Source organism: Equus przewalskii, chromosome 13, assembly GCF_037783145.1.
Source record: "Equus przewalskii isolate Varuska chromosome 13, EquPr2, whole genome shotgun sequence".
NCBI classification, from domain to species: domain Eukaryota; kingdom Metazoa; phylum Chordata; class Mammalia; order Perissodactyla; family Equidae; genus Equus; species Equus przewalskii.
In genome coordinates, this window is record NC_091843.1 from 53,437,178 (window position 1) to 53,450,976 (window position 13,799).

General features: G+C 40.6%; 1 protein-coding gene across 1 annotated transcript in view; it reads left to right on the forward strand.

The window, feature by feature from the left end:
• The window catches only part of DTWD2 (DTW domain containing 2), a 231,213-nt gene extending 219,364 nt beyond the window's left edge, over positions 1–11,849 (forward strand). The window contains exon 7 of the transcript XR_011525183.1: positions 9,179–11,849. The gene's annotated coding sequence lies outside the window, so the exon portion shown is untranslated. The remainder of the gene's footprint in view (positions 1–9,178) is intronic.
• The last annotated feature ends 1,950 nt before the right edge of the window (positions 11,850–13,799 follow it).

Sequence of the window (13,799 nt, forward strand, 5' to 3'; positions counted from 1 at the left end):
AGCTTATATTCCTAAGAAAGTTATTTGATGGGATTTTTGTAGTTGAGAAAAATGTGCATTCCTCCACATAGAGTTCATGTTTGTTTTTGATAGATGTTTGGTGACACTACTAATCTAGGAAGTTAAGTAATTAGGTTGATGTTTTCTGGATCACAAAGGTAGTGCTAGAGCATGCGCAGTGGCTGGTTGTGATGATGAAATACAGATGAGACCAATGCTCAGGTTGGGAAATATTAAGTTTCTTTTCTGTCCACTTCTGAATGGAACATTTGTTTCTATTTCACTCTTACATAGGCCTTTGAAATCCAAGCTTGTGCAAGTGTCTCCTATTAGACTGTAGACAGCTCTAGGCTTATTCCCCCCACCCCCCTTTCAAAACTGAGGCTCAAGGTCACTGGGTTAATTTGATGACCTCAGAATGAAAACCTCCCTCAGAGCTCTGGATTTCAGCTTGACTTTTTTTTTTTTTTCTGCTCTGAAGAGTCCTTATTTTCTTGCCAGGGCAGTGATGAATTTTAAGCAATGTTTTTCACGTATTATTTAGTACTTTTGGTTATTGTCAGTGGGAGGGCCGTTCACAGTATCTGCTCCACTATACTGTTGGAAATGAAGTCCAGTTATTCCCATGTTTAAAGATGAGGAAAACCAAGTTCAGAGAGGCCACGTGTCTTCCTCAGGTCACAGGACTTGAAGGTGTCAAGAAGGAGGATTGCTGATACCATACCAATTATTCTTGTCATTTCCTGGCCCTCTGAAGACTTCAACCATCAGTTAAAAGGAGTACACATAATAAACATACAATTAGAGAGATCATTTTCTACAAGATTTTAAAAGATTTTTTCCTATCTGGGAAGATGCTCACAAATTAATTCTTAAAGAATCTTTTATTAAGAAAACAGAGTAGGGGCCGGCCCGGTGGCGCAGTGGTTAAGTGCGCACGTTCCGCTTTGGCAGCCTGGGGTTTGCTGGTTTGGATCCTGGGTGCGGACATGGCACTGCTTGGCAAAGCCATGCTGTGGTAGGCGTCCCACATATAAAGTAGAGGAAGATGGGCATGGATGTTAGCTCAGGGCTAGTCTTCTTCAGCAAAAAGAGGAGGATTGGCCGCAGTTAGCTCAGGGCTAATCTTCCCCTAAAAAAAAAAAAAAAAAGAAAACAGAGTAGGCATTAATATCTTTTGATTTAGAAACTGGGATAGCAGGAATTCAAAACCAGCTAAGGAAAATGTGTGAGATTTTTTTTCCAAGTCAATTTTGGGAAGTTTGAAAGTAGCTTATAATTTTTGAATAATTTAGAAAAAAGTCTTTAAAATAGTGCATAATGATTATTATGTGATTTTGATATTCCCCCTCGGAAAGCAGGAAGCAAATCATGCTGGCATATTTTCTAAACAAACAACTTGGCAGTTTTTGAAAGTTAAGTTTTGTGACTTTGAGGAACACTTCAGATTGAAGAGTGGACTAGATGACCTCTTTAGTAAATCTGTGGATTTAAGGCAAACTTTTCTTAAATAATTCTATAAGCACTGATCAGAGCATATGAGGTGAGGAAAAAGGGAGAGCCAATCCATGTTCCTGATGTCTGGGTGCCAGTTGGTACAGTTGCTACTTCTGGTATAACTCTATAATGTGAAAAACAATTATAGGATAATTTGAGATGGGAACAGGTGAAGCTCAAATAATTTCAGACTGAGAAGAGATGAACAAATGGCAACTATTCCAAGCAGCCCTGGCATAGTTACTGTGGTGTTTGGACAGGCATGTCTCCTAACGTGATTTCATTATGCTCAGGTTAAAGACTTGGGTTTTAGATCAACAATGTACAAATTTGGTTTATCATCTGTGTTCAGAACAGGTGACAGAATTCTATCCGGAGACCTTCAGTGTTTGCCAAGAACACCAGCAGAAACATTGTTCAGTTTAGGTTTGCCATAGAACAAAAACTCTAACTAGAAATGTGAAATTATTTGTATTGGAGAATAAGGAATGGCTGACATTCTAAGAATGCTCTTGAAACAGTACTCTTCATGTGTGTGCATCTTTGTGTGCTTATATATTTAAAAGTAAGCTTTGCTCTCCATTCGGTGAATTTAGCTCATCCAGGACTTTGTGATTTTGTAATAATTGTACTCAAAGTGAATGAATCACTGAGAAATACTCACTGCTGATCCCACCCAACTGATGCTGTAATCATTGGCACTGCAAAGGATAGGGAACAAATCCTACAGCCCGATTTGTCCTTGTCGGAAGAGCGACAATGCTTAGGACTAAAACCCAAAGTTATACATGACTCTAAAAAGAGCGTTTCCTTGGCACAAATTGAAATGAAATGAGGTCCCGGGCTCTTGAGGTCACTTTGCAACAGGAAGAATTCATTATCTAACTATACACAGAGGAAAATGCCTCACAATTGTATTTGTTTGTAAGGGATGAATGCCCACACATAAAGCCAAAGCGACAGAGGTCACTTACAAGAAATAAACTGCATGAAAGCAAAGACTCAAGTGTCCCCTGGCTGATAGCCTTTTGCTTTTTCCTCCTGGTCAAGGCTGCTTTGGGACATATTGCTTGATGTTCTGAGAGAAATGCTTGGGGAGCTCTTTGTTGTTTATGCAAAATCACTTGCACAGATCCTGCTGGTTTGTCTACTGGAAGCGCAACGCAGTCATGTGTCTTCCATCCTTGGGGTGGGAGGAGTTTCTTCCCCATCCCTCTCTATGTTCCATATTATTCTGAAGTTTCCTCTTAAGGCATTTTCTGTCATTCTCCCCATTAAGTGGAGAAGGTGCAGCCTTGAATATTTAACAGCTCATTGAGTGGTGACTGATGGGAGATTGGTTTCAGTTTAAAGAGTGGAGAGAAGGGAAGTGCATGTTAAACACATCAATTCTGAGGATTGCATTTTTCAATATATTTATAAATAACTTAGAAAAGAGAATTGATTACTACATTTTCAGTTGGGCAGAGCTGATGACAGCTGGGAAGACAACAACAGAAATCAAAGTCATTTTAAATGAAAGAGAAAAATAGCATGCCTAAAGAAGATGCATTTAAATGGAGACAGGGGCAAGGAAGTAGTTGTAGAGACCAACTCTCTTAATCTCTTCCCACACCTCAACCCTCCCCAAATTCAGACCTCAGGAGGGAAGGACTAGAGAGGCTCACATGTCAAGTCCAGTGGCCATTTTTTACTCCTGCCTATTTCCTCTCATCCAGTCAATCTCCTAGACTTTTAAGGCTTTTTTTCAAATTCTTTTCTAATAATGTGGCCTCTCATGTATTCTCTTTTCCACCTTTTTGTGGCTGCCACCTTGATAGGGATTGTATTAAATCATAGATCACTTTGGGAGGTATGGACATCTTAACAATATTAAGTCTTCCAATCCATGAACATGGGATGACTTTCCATTTATTTGTGTCTTCTTTAATTTCTCTCAGCAGCATCTTCTTATGGTTGTCAAATGTTGTTATAGATGACTGCATATTTGTGTTATAGTTTTTCTTGAGTGATGGGCAACTTTGGGCACAATCCTGGTACTCTTCATTGAGATATAGGGTGTGTGAAGAGAATCAATATGCAGGGCATGGGGAAGCCCTTGAGCCCACTGCTGGCCCTGGTGAGTTTTAAGTACTAGTATGGCATCTACAAAATGTACTTGGATGCCCGGATTTGGAACTAGACATTGAGGGTGGATAAAACCATAAGAATGGGTGAAGATGCTTAGGGAATATATATATATATATACAGAGAAGGAGAAAAAAATCAGTTTTTCCTTCATCCTCATTCTCGCCAGTAATAAACCGTCTAAGTGAGACAGTATCCCAACCTGCGAACCCTACTTCTATGTTGAGTGCAAGCCACAGAAGCCAACAGGAAAGGGGGTGACATTAAAAGGAGAATTCAGAGAAATAGTACTAGGTATCAAGGTAGCAAAAGCATAGATACCTTCTTACTGCTTCCTTCTAGCTGCTTGAAGACCATATTTAACAACGATGTTTTATCCATTAAGAGCTCCCTCCAAAGGCTTATAAGTCATGTGATTCTTTTCCTATTTCCCCTGACAGAAATAACTGGTCTTGAAAGCTTGGAGGAAGACACTTAGCTCCATTTCTCCTTGTCTAATCATTTTCTCATTATTCTCTTTGGGCTCCATTTTAATTGACATGACCAAATGATTTCATTAAGACATTTTTTTCTTGTCTAATAGAACCCAATCTCCTTATAATGCCATGAAGACATTTAAAAGTGGAATAGAGTCTCTCTAGTCTAGAATGATTTAGATGTGATTTGGCATTGAAGGAGACTGGACTGGATGGACAACCAGCTCTGTCATTTCAGTCAGTGAAGGGAGATGGTGGGAAAGAGAATGAGCCCCTTCAGATTTCCTCAGCCCCTGCTTCCAGGGGAGTGGTGGAATTTCTTAATTCCTAAGTATTTCTTGGTCTAAATTGCAACCCTTTTCATCATTTTCTTATGATTTAGATGTGATTTAGGTGTGAAGGAGATAGAAGACATATGACAATGGTGATCATTTTCTTCATAGCGCTTATGATAATGGAATGTTATATTTTATATCTAATTGTTATTAGAATGTAACTTCCGTGAGGGCAGGGACCTTGCCTATTTTGTTCACTACTTCATCGGCAGTGCAGAGATCAGTGCCTGGCTCCATAGTAACTCAACAGAGAGTTACTGAAGCAATTTTTATGGTCATAGCTTGTGTGAGATAAGTGTTCATTTTTGGTTTGGAAAATATGGTGAGTGTGGCCACATGATTCTGAGTTAAACACAATTACTAACACATTTTAATAATTTATTTTATGGTTGCTTTGATAACTTCTCCTAATACCTTAGTTTACCGTTGGATCTTGGGTCTGCTATCAGATGTGAAAAGGGAGTGGTTTTTTTTTTTGGCAGGTTTGATTTAGACCTTGCATTCATTGTTACTTGTCTGGTTACAAAGAGACCTTGATAATTGACAGTTGTATTCAAGTCCTGAAAGAACGCAGCGAGCTGGTGATTAGGGGTGCCTTCGAGCTGTCATTTTGATTTTGGTGGAATTGTACTTCAATGCTTTGCCTAGGAGCACTAGGAGAGACAGTTTTCCTTTACAGGCTCCCTGTAGAAAAACTTCACCGGCGTGAAAAAAAAAATGATACCTACTGACTTACTTTTCATCTGAAATTAATGTGAACAGCAACGTCTAAAGAAGGCAGATAAGACATGTTTTCACTTCAGTGAAATCAAGATTTTCAAAGCTTTTGAGCTGCTAATCCCTCTCCTTCATCTCTGCTACTTTTTCCTCTTTTCTCCAAAGCAATGTCTGCATCAAAGCTACATCTCTGACATGACCAGAACAATCAGAGGCAAGGTGAAAATGCAATGCGTGATGATTGAATACTGTTACTTCACAGAGCGGCAGTAGGTCCAGGACGGGGTTTGCAGTAGTGCCCCATCCTGATTACCAACACACCAGGAAGTGGAATGAAAGGTGCCAAATTGATTTATCCCAGGGCTCCTTGGCAGCCATGGAACTTGGTATACCCTTTCATGAGAGATGAAACCCTTAAAAAAAGTCAGATGCTGGAAAATAGTGAGGACATGACTGTTTTTTCTATGGTCAAGACCAGTTTCCAGGTCTCTTGTCATGGTTTTTGGCAATGACTTTGCTCTGACAACTGAGAGAAACAGAGCTGGGGGTTGTGGCAGCGGGATAATGCTCTCAGGATCAGGTGCTCTGGCTTGCTAATTAGGTTAAATTTAGATAGTGTGACATGTTTGTAAGTGAAATACTGTTACAATAGAAGAGGTGGCTATGGATCCCACAGCAGAAACAGAAAGAAACAAAGTTAAACAAGGTCTTATATTTGGGAACTCACAGTTGTTTAAATCAACATCAGGTAGTTGTAACCTTCTATATTGTGGAAATTGGGCTCACTGTTTAAATTGAAGATACCAACAGAGTGGAAGAAAATACTAACTTGGAAAATGTTTTAGCCTGTGCATTATAGAAAATGATCTTTTAGAAAATTAGCTTTTTAGATTGAGTGGAGAATCTCTCACCAAATTTGGAAATGGTCCCAGTTTTCAGCTGGGAGAGCCAACGGGGGAGCTGGCTATGTGGACTTTAGTTTCTCTCCTTTTAATCTTCACATCTAGGGCTCAGGAAATCTTAACTTCTTTCTGCATCACTGACTTGGCACGCCATTGAAAATACGTTGTAAAAGGAGAGATAGGTGGAATTAGGAGAGATTCTCTTAATATGAGATCTAATTCCCACGGATAGAGGGCTGCATGCCTTTCTCTTGTTTACTTAAAATTCTGTGTGTCACTTTGGAGGCAAAATCTTTAGTGAGCCATCTTTCTAGTGAAAAGTAAGGCCTAGATAAGAGGGGATGTGTAGATTATGGTAGGAGTCATGGGGTAATGAAGTAGTAATGGCTAATGGTGGAAAATAGTGGGATGGGGCATGTAAGAGCTCAGGCTCTGGTGACATTCTGCTTGGGTTTGTATCCCCACCATGAGTCCTCGGGTCCTTGAGCAAGTTACTTAGAGTCCAAGGCTGGATTTTCCAGGAAGTAGACTCTGAGATGAGTTGGTCATTTATTCTGGACTGTTTTTGGTCCAACATCTGAGGGAGGGAGAGGACAGAAGCAGGATTCGGCAGAGACAAGTCAGCAGCTGTGCAGTAGAGGGAAGCTCTGGAGCTAGAGTGGCCCTATGGAATTCTACTGAGCTGGGCAAAGATACCTCACACCAGAGGTGGGTTACTCCTGGAGGGCGAGTGACTTTGGACAAGGCAGTTCTGTTCTGAGGCATCCTTGAGTGGCCAGAAGTGGAAGGCTGTCTGCCAGCAGCTGGGGCGACAGGTCCTTCAGTGAAGGGAGATCTGGGGCATCAGTGTTCACAATGCTTAGCTTCTCTGGGCCTCTGTTTCCTAAGAATATTTTTTTGATAATTAGGTGAGATGATATATGTAAGGTGCTTAGAACTCTGCTTGGCAGGGAGTAAATAAGTATTGCTCTGTATCAGGCATAGGTTAAATAGTTTTCCCAGGGTCTCCCCGGTGGTGAGTGATAAAGATGGCTTTGGAACTGACTCTCTCCAGTCTGCTTTTAGTTATGACGTCAAATATCTAACATGCTACAATCCATATTGGTTTGAATAGGTTTATTTCAGCCCTGTTTGCTCCATAACTGTATCTCACCTAAGAAAGACCATGTCTGGTGTTTTTGCCATAAGTATCTTTGTCGTAGACATTTTTGCTGCAAGCATTTTTGCCTCATAACTAATTGGCCAAAAGGCAATTTTGCCATAAAAGAGAAAATAACTGGTTGACAGTTTGGTTTGACAATTTAGCTTCAACTAGAAAAATACAGTGATCAAACTTAGTGGAAGTGTGAAACAAGAGTTGAAAGCCAGACTGCATACTATACTAGAAAATGACAACATATCAGTGTGCAGAGCCTTCGATGAGCACAGTCACCCCTCCCACCTGTCAAAACCAAAAGTTTCCGAGCTATGGCAAATATAAAAGAGGCAGCTAGCCATTCATAAGAGTCTTTGAGAGCATTAATTATCGATTCTCTAGCTAATTTAGATACAATGGTTTGTTCTCTAATGCCGTCTTTAACAAATTTATCATGCAATATTAGAAGTTGGAGGCAAAAGAAGAGTCAAGCTCCTCTTATCCCCCTCCCTCTGAAAAAAGAAATGGTTACATGATTCTGATGAGTGTAAGTTTCTTGAAATTGGTGAAAATTTTTTGCTACTTGATAGTGGAGAACATGATGTGGACAGAATTTTGGTATTTGGTATAGAATCTGGCTTAGATGATTTGGTGAAATATAAGGGCTGGGCATGTGATAGAACATTTAAGTGTAGTCCAGATATGTACCACATGTTTCATTATGTCTTTTTTAATGTCCATCTTTTATTTTGTTTTTTGTTATTTTATCTTTTATGGCAAAATTGCTTTATAGCCAATTAGCAAAAATGCTTACAACAAATCTGTCTACGGCAAAGATGCTTACAGAGATTACCTAGAACCAGGAAAGAGCTCCCTAGCCAGGGCTGACTGCAGGACCCTCCTTCCCTTCACTGTGCTACGGTGCTTCCCCTGTCTCTTTCCTTCTCCTCTCCTTTCCCTCTCTGGATTTCTCTCCTCCCACCTGTAGCCTCCTTCTCTGGCTTCCCACTTGTCTTTATTGATGGGTGGGACCTGATTTGGAGCAGGAGAGCTGACTAAAGTAGCAAGAGTGGAAGGAAGGAGAGGTGAAAACCCTGGAGTACTCTCGTGGTCTCCAGACTCATGGTGCTCTGCCTCTCTCTCGCACATTCCGGCCCCCATTCCCATTCCCCTAGCCTCTACTCTTTACATTTAGTGACCCATCCTAGGTCTACAAATGAAATGCCAGAGTATTCTTTGTGGGGTAAGACAATAGAACTTTCATCTGAAACTTAGATAAATCTTAATTCTAGTTTTTCTGTATCCAAAGCTCTGCCTTGTAGACCTTCTCTGGGAAAATCCTTTCCTGTCACCCCAAACTGACATATGAATGAATGATTAGAACACAGCCTGTTTGTTGCCCTATATTTTCTTCCTCCCCAAATTACAAGTTGAATAGCCAATGAAATTGTTTATTCTTTACTGTTTCTTCCTTCATGTACCCATTGATGGGAAGCATTTGTAAATAAATTACTGTATGTGTAGTGTTCTAGGGAATACAATGAAATAAAAGAATCAGTATTTTTGAGGAGCTTTACAGCCTAGTTCAGGGTGAGGCTGAATTTTTAGAGAACTTTGTTTATGTGATACTTAGTTGTTCTGAGTTCGCAGCACAAACTTAAAACAGAAACATTTTAATTATTGATGTTAAATGCAACATGTATACATTTTACAGATAGGAGAGCAATAGGAATGTAAGTAATTTGTGGTAACTAAGTGTTCAACCCAATGATGAAATCTATCTGCTGTTCTCAGTCCCTCCAGAGCTTTCTCTTCATGGCGTCCAGGTTCTCATTTATCCAAGAGTCACAGCAGGTAGAGGGCCAATCTTCTATGTCCTTTTTCCGCCCTCAATCACTCCTCCTCAAGGGACAAAGAGGGATTTTATTTTACTGGTGACTTGGAAGAAGATAATGGGCAGGGACAATATATTCTTTCTTTTCTCTTTAGGGGAAGACATGCTCGTAAAGTGCCCAAGTTCTCCTACCAGAGGAAGTCCCGTCCTGCTGCAGCACTTCCTAGAACTGAGTGTGTAAGTCTGTCTAACTGTGGAATTCAGTGTTGTGAAGCCTACTGACCCACAAAGATAAACTGCATTCTCCAATACCAGCTTAACCAGTAAAATATTACTGTATTTAGACTCCTTCTGCCTTACTCTTTCCTTATTCCCAATTTAAACCTGATTGGCTCAAAGCCCAGGTGGGATTAGGGATGTCATTTATCAGTCTGCACTCAATCCTAAAGGTCAGGTGTTAGGGTTTCCTAAGGCATTAACTCCAGACCCAGACCACTCTGCACTAGATGGATCAGCATTTATTCAACAACATTTTGTGTATATGTGCATGTGTTTCTTCCAAAGAGAAACTCTTGGGAGGCAGGAATTAGGTAGGAACTGCTGACTTGGGCAGACCCTCTTCAATTCAGCTGAACAAGTCATTATGAAGCTCCTGGGATGGGCTAGGGGGTGCATCAGGCCCAGAGGACACAGATACTAATGGGACACCTCCAAGAAGCTTTGGATCCTATAAAAGGTAGGGGCACGGGGAAGTGGAGGGATGGTAAACCAGGCTGCAGGGTAGAAGAGTGGTTATTCTTTTTCTCTATTTATAACACTGTTACTGAATGAGCAGCATTTGGCTTAGGCTGTAGGGTCGTGCCATCCTGACGATAAGACCACTGAAAAGCAGGCTGGTGGTCTTCCTCCCATGCCAAGTTTTGTATAATGGATACAGTGATCGTATTAATTATATAGAGCAGTGTAGATGAGAGATAAAGAATATGTGCCTTGAAGCTTGCCTTACTAGGTTCACATCCTTGCCTTCTAGCTGTGTAACTTTAGGTAAGTTACTTAACTCCTCTGTGTTTCTGATTCCTCACATGAGAAAGAGGGATAATAGTACCTGCATTGTAGTGCTACAGTGAGGATTAAGTGATCTGGTAGAAGTAGAGTGCTAAGCATAGTGCCTGGCACCGAGGGTCCTCAATAGAGGTTAGCTCCTGTTGTTATTAGCTATTATCAAGAATGTGCATGTGTATCAAGAATTTAGCTAAAGTGCTCCATGATACTGCTGCTTCAGCATCTGTTTTGTGTGGTCAGGTGGCCTGCAGCCTGCAGGGGCCTTGAATTGACACTAGCCCATCCTGCGATCACGTGCCTAGGTAACAGCCCATAGAGAACAGCCTGCAGAGTCACAGCAAATGCAAGTTCCTGATATAACTTCCCCAGCAGCCCTTGGGAGCAACAGTCTCCCCAGGGCTCCCCTCTGTGCCCCTTAGATAAGAACCCCTTGGAGCTTACCAAAACCCTATGCTTTTTGGTTTGAATTGATCAATCTGGCCTTAGCCTGGGAACCCCAAAGCACTTCACCCATGGTCCCTAATAAAGGCATGTGCCCTCAGTCCTGTCACTCTCTCGTCCTGCGCCCTGACTTGACCTCCTGATGTGGCACCTCCAGGCGTGTGCTGTGTACATCCTCCAGGACCTGTGAGTAATAAACTTCTCTGTTTATTTCCCTTGTGGTCTTTTGTTGAACCTAGACTCACCATCTCACATCCTGGGGTTCTACTTAACAAATGTTAATTTAACAAAGTCATAACAATGTGGCACGGGAATGAGGACTAGAAGATAAACCAGGAAGACAAGAGGAGTGGTTCTTTATAGCTCATTGAAAGGCTTTGGGTCTAAGACTTTCTTCACTGTCATGGTGGGAGCAGATACAATTAACAGCCAAAGAGGCTTCCACATCCAGAAAGGAAAATCTACTGCCCAGCCTCTTCATTTCAGCCCAAGGATTTGCTTGCCATCTACTTGACATAGCAGGAAAGTGTGGTGCTTGCACCAGTGGTAAGAAATAAGGTCAACCTGTGGCAGCAAGATGCAGAGTGGTTTGCAGTTTTGCCGAATCCCACCTGTTTTGGATGAGTGGTGAAACATGAGGCCAAACCTTAATCTTCTTTATTCACTTGGGGGCTAAGGATATTTATTTCAAATGCTCGTTCTGGTTGTGTTTGAAAAGTTGGACAAAGTGCATATCATTGAATTAAAAAGTGTTTATTGAATGCCTACTAGGTACATGGGTCCATACCAGGAACTTAGTTATTGTATAGTTTAACCTCATAAAAATCCTTTGAGGTAGATGTTGTTATCTTGGTTTTATAGATGAGGAAATTAAAGTTTAGAATCTTTCTAAAGACAATACGATAGAAGTTGCTCGAATTTGAACTCAGGTCTTCAATAAGATTTCTTAAAAGTTACATGGATTCAATTATTTGCATGTCTACTACTTTATGAATTTTAGAAATACAGAAAATCATCAAGAAGAAAATAAAAATCACCCACGATGTCACAACTATTTAAATTTTGGAGTATTTTCATCCAATTTTAATATGTATGTATATGTTTGTTTTTTTCCTACAAAAATGAACTGCTTTCTATGTTATTTTAAAACTCTTCTTTAAACAATGTTATGACGGCTTTTTCTTATTATTAAATAGTTTTCCAAACCTGATTTTTAATTGCCACATTTCATTATGTGGCTGAAGAAAGCCCTTATTGTTCAACTGTATGTTTTCCATTTTCCCCTATTTTAAACAATGATGCCATAAAAATCTTTGTATGTAATTCTTGTGCATGTCTCCAATTATTCCCTTAGAATAGTTTCAGAAGAATAATTACTACATAAGAGGTTGTTCCAGTTATCTATCGCTGTGTAACAAACCAGCCCAGAACTTAGCTGCATTAAACCACCACCATTTTGTTATGCTCGTGGATGCTGTAGGTTAGGAGTCCGGAAACGACGCAGCAGGCATGGTTGTTCTCTGCTCCATGATGTCTGGGATCTCAGCTGGGAGACTCAAAGGCTGGGCTCAGCCAGCACTGTTGACTCCTCTTCCTACATGTGGCCTCTCCAGCCTGGTGATCTCAGTGTAGTAGCACTTTTATGACTTGGCCCAGGGCTCCAAGAGTGTTTCAGTGGCACAAGGCAGATGTATATGAGCTTTATGAACTAGGCTTGGGGGTCACCTGATGCCACTTTTGCTGTGCTCTATTGGTTGAAGCAGTCACAATCCGGCCCCGATTCAAAGAAGAGAGTATATAGACCCCTACCTCTCAATGGAAGGAGTGTCAAAGAATTTATAGCTGTGTTTTAAAACTACCAGAGAAGACATAAACTATTTTCAGGATTTTGACATATATTATCAGCTTGCCCCAGAAAAATGTTATATAAATCAACACTTTTTCCAGTAGTGGCTCTTACCCACTCTTACCCACAATGGATATTACAGTTTTAAGAGATATTTGTCAGTTTGATAGGCAAAAGATAGCATGTCATGTCATTGCAATTTTCAAGTATCTGAATACTAGTGAGATTTTATATTTTTTTTCAGTTACTTGTCAAAATTTTATGTGAATTTCCTGCATTTTGCTTATTTTTCTGTTGGAGTAGACATCTTTTTCCTCATTAAAATTGGTAGGTGTTATTTATATATTAAGGCTAAATCAAGGTGTTCTGACTCTAAATTTAGTTTTTTCACCACCACTCCTTAGCAACTCTAATCAATAAACATTTTTAGTACGATGTGGAAGGCGCTGTTTGCTTGTAACCCCACTCTGCCTCTTTCAAGCTGTATGACTTGAACAATTTAATCAAGCCTCCTGGGCCTTCATTTCCTCTCCTGTGATGCTGGGATAATAATATTCCTAACGCATTGGTTATTGTGAGGATTCGGTAATGTCCAGTTAAAATGCTTAGAAGAAGGGTTCTTACATGCCAACTGACCCATAAAGGAAGTGTTTATTCTTAATATTATTACTGTCACCGAATGGATGAGACCTGGATACTTGTGGGAATCCTAGCGATTATCTCATTCTTTCTGTTGTCTGATTTGTAACTGTACAACTGCAGATCTGCTGGTCATGTCAAAGCCATTTGGCTTCTGAATTCAAATGAGTCATGGTTACTCTGAGAAAGATTTCATATTTTGCTTATTATTTTAAATTTGATTCTCAAATTTCCCAAAGGAAGTAAGTCACTGACAATGCGGGACAGGCTTTGAAGCAGGTTGTTGAGGCATCTTAGTTAATGGGTGACATGCTTGGAAATAATCACCATCCTTGATTGCCATGCCAATATAATTAGAAAGAATGGGGGAGAGAACACGTTTCTTTGTGAAACGCCTAAGATAAAAATTTAATTAAAAAATTAAATTTGACGGCATTTCCTCTGCCTCTTTCATTTGTCTTTCCATTCCATCAGACTGATTGAGCACAGACTCAAGCATCGTAGAGCGTGTTGTGGAGCAGCATTGATGAAAGAAAAATAAAACCCCTTTCTTTAGAAGGCTAAGTCTCAAAGAGCTCTCATTGCTTCCACTCAGGAGAGACTGTGAAAACAAAAGGCCAGGGCCTGGGTCTGAAGTGATCATAGCAGGGCTCAGCTCCCAGGCTCTCATTACCTCCAAGTGTGTGCCTTCCTCCCAGCCCAGCAGCCTCCTTGTGCTCTTTCCTTTCAAGGCCTCATGGGGGTGTTGGAGTGCCATGCGTTGATATATGGGGGATGGGGATTCAGAG